General features: G+C 32.8%; 1 long non-coding RNA gene across 1 annotated transcript; it reads right to left on the reverse strand.

The window, feature by feature from the left end:
- Positions 1-7,923: 7,923 nt before the first annotated feature.
- Positions 7,924-9,400, reverse strand: LOC140695263 (uncharacterized). Its single transcript, XR_012070959.1, has 2 exons — positions 9,156-9,400; positions 7,924-8,202 (listed from the first exon to the last, which is right to left on the reverse strand). It is a non-coding gene; the product is annotated as an uncharacterized lncRNA (long non-coding RNA).
- Positions 9,401-9,845: the final 445 nt, after the last annotated feature.

Here is a 9,845-nt window from a genome sequence, read left to right on the forward strand (position 1 = left end):
ATTATATTATTTATATCTTACATCTACTTCAGCCAATCATCTGTTGATGGGCAGTTGAGTTGTGCTACATACCTTGGCTATTATAAATGATGATGATATGAACATTGGGGGTAATATATCCTTTAAATTTAATGCTTTCATTTTTTTCAGATTTATATTAAAAACTGGAATTGCTGGAAAATATGATGCTTCTATTTCTAGTTTTCTTAGCAGTGTCCACACTTTTATAATAGTGGATGCATCAATTTATATTTCCACCATATGTGTACCTGGGTTCCCTTTAATCAACATTCTTATTAATGTTTGTCATTTGAAGAATATTTTTAATATCCATTTTGGTTGCTGTGAGATTATATTTCATTCTGGTTTTGATTTATGATTTCCTAATTAATAGCAATGTTATGTTTCTTTTTATGTGCATGAAAATCATCCACATGTCTGTTTTTGAAAAGTTTCCATGAAGATCCTTAAACTGTTTTTATTTTGGGGTCTTTGTTTTTTAAATATTGGGTGTAATATGCTACATATATATATTATGGATATTAACTAAATGTTGGTTTCCTTGTGTGAAACTCTTCCTTCTATTCTGTGTGTTGTCATAAATCTTGCTGAAGGTTTCCTTTGCTTTGCAAAAGGTTTTGCACTTCACACTTATACAAGAAGTGGAATCCCTGTATCACATACTATATCTATTTTTTCCCAGTAATAGTAAAAACTGTTATTGTTATTTTTCCTTTTTTTAACTTATGAGTTAGATCAAAAATAAATTTTGCTATGATTTTTCTCAAAGGCAGTTATGCTCCTGTTCATGGTCAGAAATTGTATATTTTCAGGTTTTGCATTTAGGATATTAATCCATTTTTATGTTATTGTGTATTCTATGGAAGGAAGTGCTCATACATCTTTCTATTACATGTAATATTCTGTTTTCCCAGAACTAGTCTTTGAAGAGATTGCCTTTTTTTCCATTGTATACTGTTGCCTCATTCATTGTAGACTAATTGAGCTTATGTGTGTGGGCATATTTTTGGACTTTTTATTTTGTTCCATTAATGTATGTGTCTCTTTTAGTGATATATTTTGATGTTTTGATTACTGTATCTTTGTAGTATGTTCTAAAGTTAGGGAGGACAATACCCACAACTTAGTTCATTTTTCAAAGATAATTTTAGAAAAATGGTTCCTTCCAGTTTTTGTATAAATTTTATTATTTTTCTCCTTGTTTTGTGAAGAAACATATGGATTCTGTGAGAATAGAAATTTACTAAAAGAAAAAACCTAAGAGAAACACTAAAATGTCGAGGATAAATCATATAATATTAAACAAACAATGGATTGCTGTATAAATCAAAGGAAATATATATAAAGAAAAATGACAAAAAAAAGTCAATGGGGTATAACAAAAGCAGTATTAATAGGGATGCTTATAGCAAAATAATCCCACTTATACAAATAAGAAACATCTCTCTCTTATAACATAATCGTACAAACTGAAGATGTAGAAAATTTGAAACAAACTTGTTAGTAGAAGGAAAGACAGCTGAAAGGTCAGAACATTCATAAATAAAATAAAGATTAAAAATACAAATATTCAATCAAAATAATAATGTCTTTTCAAAGATAAATAAAATGGATAAAATTTAACCAGACTCATGAGTAATAAAAGAGTTCAGATTAATAAGCTCAGAAATAAATGAGAAGTTACAGCTTATATCAAAGAAATAAAAAGCATTATAAGAAGATACAACTAATTTTATGTAAATAAAATGGCAACCCTAGAAGGAATATACAATTTCTGAGAAACACATAATCTCCAGGATGGAATGAGAAATAGAAAATATGAAAAGATTACCGCTAATGAAATTAATAAGTAATTAAACAAAATCTCCCAAGAAACAAAATTCCAGGCATAGACAGCTTCACAGGTAATTTGTGCCAAACATTTAGAGAACAGCTATCACCTATACTTCTCAGAGAATTCCAAAAATATGCAGAGGAAGGAAGGCGTCCTACCCCAACTTTCTGTATCACACTACTACTAAAACTGAACAAATACCTCAAAAAACAACAGGTTAAATACTACTCATAAGCATAGTTTTAAAAATCATCACTAAATTGTTAGCAAAGCAAAAAATACATTTAAAGGATTATACATTATGATTAAGTCCATTTTATTCCAGGGATGCAAAAGTGATTCATTACCCACAAATTAATTAATATGATACACCACACTAACAAATTGAAGAATAAAAATTATATAGTCAAATCAATAGAGACATAAAATGTTTCGAAAAATTCCGTATCTATTTGTGACTAAGTTCTCCTCAAATTGGGCATGAGGAAACATACCTCAACACAGATAAGGTAATACATGACAAGATCTCAGCTAACATGACACTCACTGATTAAAAGCTGCAAGCATCTCCTTTAAGGGCAGGGAGAACACAAGAATGCTCACTCTTACCACTTTTATTGAGAATAATATTGGAAATTCTAGCCATAGCTATCCAAAGTTAATGTAAATATAATATAGAAAATGAAGAATATGAGTAAATGTATCTGTGTGCAGATGACATACTTTAAACAGAAATCCATAGATGGCACCTCAAAACTACTAGGGTTTATCAATGCATTTGATTAAATTTCAGAATGTAAAATTAACATACAGAAAGCTTGCATCTCTGCACAATAACAACAAGCTAACAGATAGAGAAAGTGAGGGAACTCTCTCACTTAGAGTTGCATTACAAAAAAAAAAAACCTGGAAATATATCCAACCAAGGAGGTAAAAGAGCTGTACACAGAAAACTATTAAATATTTATAAAAGTAACTGAAGATAATGCAAACAGATGAAAAGATATACTGTGTTAATTGATGAGGAACAAAATATTGTTTAAATGAGAGTACTAGCCAAGAAAATACACTAATTAAATTCAGTGATTATCAAAATACCAAGGGTATTTTCAGAATTTAAAAATAAATAATTCTAAAATTTACATGTAAACACAAAAGACTTGAAATCACTAAAAAAAGAAAAGAAAAGAAAAGAAAAGAAACAATAACACAAACATAATTTACAAAGAAATATGTGGATGTATCACTTTCCCTGATTTAAAACTATAATACAAATCTACAGTAATAAAAAGAATATGGTAGGGGCACAGAACAAAGGGAATAATGGAACACATAGAATGCCTAAAAATGAAATCAGACAGTTATGGTCATTTAGCTTATTACAAAAAATGAATATACAGTTGGGGAAAGATTACCAACAGGCATATGAAACCGGTTAACATCATTAACCATCAGAAAAATGCAAGTCCAAAACACAGTGAGATTTTATATCAGTCCTTTCAGAATGACTATAATCCAAAAGATAACAAATATAAGTGTTGGTGAGGATGTAAGAAAATCAAACCTGATGCACTTCAGGACTGAGTGTAAATTGGCGCTGACACTGGAAAACTGTATGCAGTTTTCTCTCAAAATTAAAAATATAATCCAACGTATCCATATCTGGATACTTATTCCAAGAAAATAGAAACACTAACTAGAAAAGATAAATTCAAACCTTTATTCACTGTGGCATTATTTAAAATAGACAGGATATAGAAGCAAATTAATTGCTCATCAATAGATGATGGATAAAGAAAATGCGTGTTCATAGTATATATAACTACCCATCTTTTTTTTATTTTTATATTTCATAGATTTATCTATATTTATATATATAAGTATATATAAATATATATGCATATATATGCCCACAAACAGATAAAAATACAATAGGTTATTACTCAGCTATAAAAAGTGTAACTTCTTCATTTGCAACAAATTGGTAGACCAAGAGGGTAATATGCTAATTGAAATAAGTCAGAAAGAGAATGACAAATGCTGTATGATTTTACCCGTATTTGGAATTTAAATCAAATGAAAATTACACAGCATAAAAGGAGATATAGATATACAAAGTAACTGGTTGTTCACCAGAAGGGGAGAAATGGGTTGAGGAAAAAGAAATATTTGACAAAAATTAAGAGAGAAAATTTTCCAGTTGCAAATTAAATGAGTCAGGGACAAGAAATGTGCTGTATGGGGAATAGTAAATAACTATGAAATATCTTTAAATAGCAACATATCATAACTAGATATATTCTGGTGATCAGTTTGAAATGTACTAAAAATAGCAAAGAGTATGATGTGTAAGAGAAACTAATACAGTTTGTAGATAAATGTACACTTCAAAAGGAAACATACTTATAGAAAAAATATAGACTTGTAGTTAACACAGGCAGGGGTTGGGAAAGGAGAATTTGATTCATGCACTCAAATGCAACAAACTTCCAGCTGTAAAATAAACATGTTCTAGGGATGCCCCATAGTAACATAAAAATTACAATTAATACTGCTTTTTGTTATATATGAAAGTTGTTAAGAGAGTAGACCCTAAGGTTTTTCATCACAACCAAAATACAAATTGTATTTCTTTAATATTGTACTTAAATTAGATAATGAATTCTCCCTAAAGTTGCTATGATATTTATTTCATTATACTTGTAAATCAAACCACTCTCATGTGCATCTAAACTTAATGTTCTTCGCCAATTATATCTCAATAGAAGCAGGAGGAAAAATGGAAAGTCAATGTTCATTTTTTCCCATGTCATTTCTCATGATTGTTTCTGCAGCAAGTAAAGTTGAGTCATGATATACTTATCCTAGGTAAAGATACTAATAAACAAGTGATTCTAATAAATAATACATAAAGATACCAATATAATTAGTGTTTTATCATGCCTTAAACTTTCTTTTTGTTAACAGCCCACTGCTTCTGTAGGTTTGAATAGTTCACTCTGTGTATTAATCTGAGAGTAGGGAATGTATGCAAAATTTAACCCTGGCTGCTATTGCGGTGAGTGATAAAGTTCACTGTGTCTGAAATATTGTCTCATCTACATGACATCATCAGTAAGAAAGGAACATGCTAGGTTGGTAAACATCTCAGCATGGTAAAATCTCAGAACTCCTAAAATTCTTAACTGTTTTGCAATGGGAATGCAATACTGGCAAATGTTTGATTTTGGATAACAATGTGGTGTTTTCTCATTGTTGCATTTGGGGATGTGAGGAAAATCCCTGAGATCCACAACAAACAATCTTGCACAAGTGCTGGGCAAAGAAGTGTAAAGGTTCTGCATTATTAGGACTGAGGGCTGCTTTCAAAATGATGACTGCACTCACTCTATTCCAGGTAGTCCAAGGAAAGTAATGTTACTGCAATTTCTAGGAAAACAGGAATACGTCAGTTGTTCAGTCTCTATAAATTAGTCAACGTGTGTTCAAAGCAAAACTAAGTTGTGCCAACAATGAGAATTAAAAGAAAAAACACTAAGATATAAGCTTAAATTAAAAAGGAGACACAGTCCTGTGCTGGGCTCTGGGGACTGGAGAATGTATATGCCTCAGTCTAATTAAAGGTTTCAGTGGTTTTACCCTAATATCAGCTCAGGATTCAATGAACAGGTAATAATTAATACACTGGGAGAATTATAATCTACCTCTCCCTGATCGGTAGAAAATCTGATGGCTCAGTGAAATTCTTAATTCACAGAGATTCTGCCAGATGCAGAGGAATAATTCACTGATGGCTCAACTAAGACAAGCTTAGTTAATGCTTAACAATCCATCTTCACACACACACAGTGGTAGACAGATTTGTAGTATTTAGTGGGAAGAATTCAGTGGGCAGAGCTCAGGGAATAGTTTTCAAACACCAGCCAACTTTTGTACTTTGCCAATAGTCTAGCTTTTCCCAGGTAGAAAACAACAGATAGACTAACAAATAATATTCTTCTTTAGGATTTCTAATTTTGAAAGTAAACTGTTGCTTTTGACTGATCAGTATAGAACGTTGTTAAGATGATCACGGTAAGACCCACTGTCTAATAAGAGAGGTGGAAACTAGCTGCTGAACCAGCCCATCTGAACCCCAGACTGCTAATGTAAACAACAACATAGCCACCATCATATTTGTGCTGACAAACTTAAAATCTTGATGTTTATGTTGTAGAAACAACCACTGCTGTCCATACACAGATCTCCTACTGCAAGTGGTCTCTTTTCTTCTCTTGGTAAAGGACATATTGGCGGAATGTTGCGTGAGCTTACCCTGGCCCATTTGCCAATTCTCATGATTATCAAAGGCTTTATTCCCAATTGGTGACACATTTTTAGGACTCAATATTGCCATTTCAGTCTTATCAGCTGACACTGGATGCATGATTATGACCAGAAGCCTTAGATACCCTGACATTGCCTACAAATTTTCCAGCATTTCAGGGCATTTCACATTCTGAAAATGCTTCACCTTTTATTTTAAGTAAAAGGGAATTACTCATAGTCTTCCATGAATATTTTATATTTCTTAATATCTGCAGAAATTTTATATTCTTGCAGTTGGACAAATTTTAAATTCTACCACCCTCACCTCCTTCTAGTCCACACATTTTAGATTGCTATTTAGTTTCTGAATATGACCACCACTACCAAGGTTCTAGTACCTCTTAGATACTTCCTGTGTTAAGGTTAGAAGTGGCAAAATTTGTGTGGTGTCTATAAACCTGTATTAAATATATGCAATGGCACTGTCTCTTCTGGATGAATCTCTGACTCTAAGAAGTAAATTAATTAGAAGGCAGTATAGTTATTGGTATGGGGAAGAGAATCAGCTATTTTGGGGTGGGTGGGTGATGAAGAGACAGGAAAAAATCCAGCAAATGAGAATGGAATGCTTTAGGCCTCTGGAGGCATGAATTAAGAAGAAAATAATACTTTGTCTCCTGTACCTACCTCCACTACTGTCTTGAATGACTAGTCCATGGGCTATGAAAAGAGCTAGTTTGTGGTGAAGAGTAAAGAGCATAACGAAATAGTTTGAAAACCATGAGAGTTTTGTTGTTTCAGGAAAGTAGATTTTGCTTAAAGTCAACATGTATTTTTCATTCACTAAATAATAAAATGCATCTTGTGGCACGTGTTGTGCTTACAGTGCTGGTATCCAAGTTAGAGAAGGAAAGTTGGACAGAAAACATCTGGAGGAGGTGGTTTCTGTGCTGAGACTGGGAAAATCTAAGTAGGTAAATGGAGGACATCCTAAGTCCAAGGATGAGATGGAGCAACAGTTTTGAGGTTGGAGTTAATATGGTTGACAAGCATTTGCCTGGATATATCTCCAGATACAGTGAAACATAAAGATATTCCAAGGTAACCAGATGCCAGATCTATAAAGAAATGACTAAACTATGTTGAGATGTGGACTTAGATTTGGAAATGCTTTAAGTGCCCCTCTGAGGACGTAAGCATATCTTTGGCTGGAACATAAAAGCAACATTAAATTTTCACTAGAAAATATAGTGCAGACCCTTGAGGGGAGGAAAAGAAAGCACCAATTGAAATGCATTGAGAACAGCACAAAGAAGACCATAGAAAAAATTACTTCTTAAATTCTACCTCATGCTGAATGTGCCATCTGAGATTACATCACGTGACTGTTATGATTCCAGGGATGACATAATAGAGACCATGACTCCTGAGCCGGTTCCTGCATTTATCTCTTATTCCAACCTATCATAACTTAACACTTTAAATACTTTCCAGGATCAACCAGAAACCACTTAGTACTGTTCCCTCTCTCCATGTTTTTGTCTTTTTCCAAATTCTTCCATTTTCTCTTCTTCCTTACAAGAAATTATATAAATTTACTCTCATATTGTTCCATCAAATGATCATATCAATCAAATATCTCTTTTTTTCTTTAAATGCTAACTTAGTCTCGCGTTTAAATCTTTACTCTATTTTAAAAAATATAAGGACAATATAGGTACACATTTATGTTTATTGTTCAAATAAGAATATTGCAGATATATGTCGACATTTGCCATCATAAATTTTAATCTTTGCTATCCTGCATAATCTGGTAGTCCTCTGGTAGATCAATTGTAATTAGGATGACGTTATTAAACTGAAGATAGCTGATGAGTTGGCCTTGAAAGAGAGGTAGTTGATGTATCAGCTATCACTGGCAATGGAAACCGTGGGTCGCTCCCTGGTTGAAGTTTAGAAAAACGACCTTCATTGGCAGATATGTTGTGATATCTATTTGGAAAAGTAGAAGGCTCCACCATCAGTCCAAAATAATTGCCCTGTATGGGAGACAAGATGCTGTAATGAGAATTAGAAGTTTTAGTTGTAATGAAGTTCACAGCACAGCCATTTGCTTCAGTTTAGCTGCTTTGGGAGTGCCTGTGGATAGTGGTCAACTGATTTAAAGTAGCACATTGATCCACTGTAATTTGTTCTCATGGTCTAACTGACACTGATGATGAAGGAGAAAAATCACCTCTGATCGGGGTATTTGTATCACCAATTATATGGCTAGTAGAGGGCTTTCTGTTAAGAGGCATGTTTAAATTAGGAGAAGGTAAAAATGCACTTTCTCCACTAGTGTCAGCCACAAAATCAGAATTATGATTATCTATATTACCCCCTCCTATAAAGTGCTTCTTGTTGAAATCTTCAGCCAATGAAGATACCAGAGAGACATTTTTAATCTCAACTCTTATTTTTATTCTCACTAAAATTTGGGGACAGCCTCGTTTAAAATTTGAAATATGGTAGAATTGCAGCTACAATCAAAGTGGAAAGATTTTAGTAATATTTTAAACCAAATTAGAAGACTACAATAAGCCTAACCTATAAAACCTCAGATTTCACGTTTACAATGCAAAGATAATATCATCAAAATATGAGCAATTCTGACTATTTTTTGAAATTCCTTATTTCGAATATACACATTTAAATAATACAGTCATCAAATTTAAGAAGTTAGCATTTGCAGTAACGGTGAAAGCCACTTTTGAAAACAGCTTTAATACCTTTATTTAGATTTCTGTTAAGATTCATAGTTGCTAGCAAAGTTTATCATAATCTTGACTACTTAAGGCACTATCCTCATTTTTATAAAAAATTAAGAATTATAGCCTTAGTAGTTTTATATAATTTTCAAAAAAGCTTTCCATTTATGTTACCATAGATTGATGTACAAAATTAAATTTTATATCTAAGTTACCAAGTTGTAACTAAACTTTGTGAATACCTTGTTTAAAATATAGACTTCTTTTTCTTCTGCCATAAAGACAGCTAGACAAGCAGATCTTTGAAAATTCTGCTGCAATTACCTAAACCCATAAAGCTTTAGCTGTATAACTAAACTTTTCATACTTCCAGGTTCAAATATTCTGAAAGGGGTCTTTCTTTCCAAAACTTCCTTCTTAAAGACATCTTCATCAATCACTATGGAAGATCCATTATCATCCCACCAGATGGATTTAAATTGGTCACCCCCATACATTTTCCAGAGTTTTCTTGGAAATTTCAGAGAACGAAAATCATTATCTCCAACTGGTTCAGAGTCACAATGTGTGTAACATGGTCTTTTTATCAAGGATCCTTCTGACAAAGTCAGAGAATCAATTTCTTCAATCATAGACCTCAAGTCCAAGTCCCCAGAGAATGTTTGATCACAAAATAGAGATCTACTGGAGTTTCCTGAGCCAGTTGACCCATCTTTAGGAAACTTATCTTGAATTTCTGAAGAAACAAGTGCCATCTCAAATAACTTTTTCTGCAGCTACTTTTCTATTCTGCATGGTTTTGAGCACTACAGCTTCAAATGCTGCTCTGGCAAGCCTGCACATTTAAACTGCTAGGCCATCACAATGGTTCTCAACCTGAGTAGCTGTGACATCACAAAACGTCTGGTCTCCTAGCAACCCAAGATTAACAT

The sequence above is a fragment of the Vicugna pacos genome, unplaced genomic scaffold (assembly GCF_048564905.1).
Source record: "Vicugna pacos unplaced genomic scaffold, VicPac4 scaffold_192, whole genome shotgun sequence".
NCBI classification, from domain to species: Eukaryota; Metazoa; Chordata; class Mammalia; order Artiodactyla; family Camelidae; genus Vicugna; species Vicugna pacos.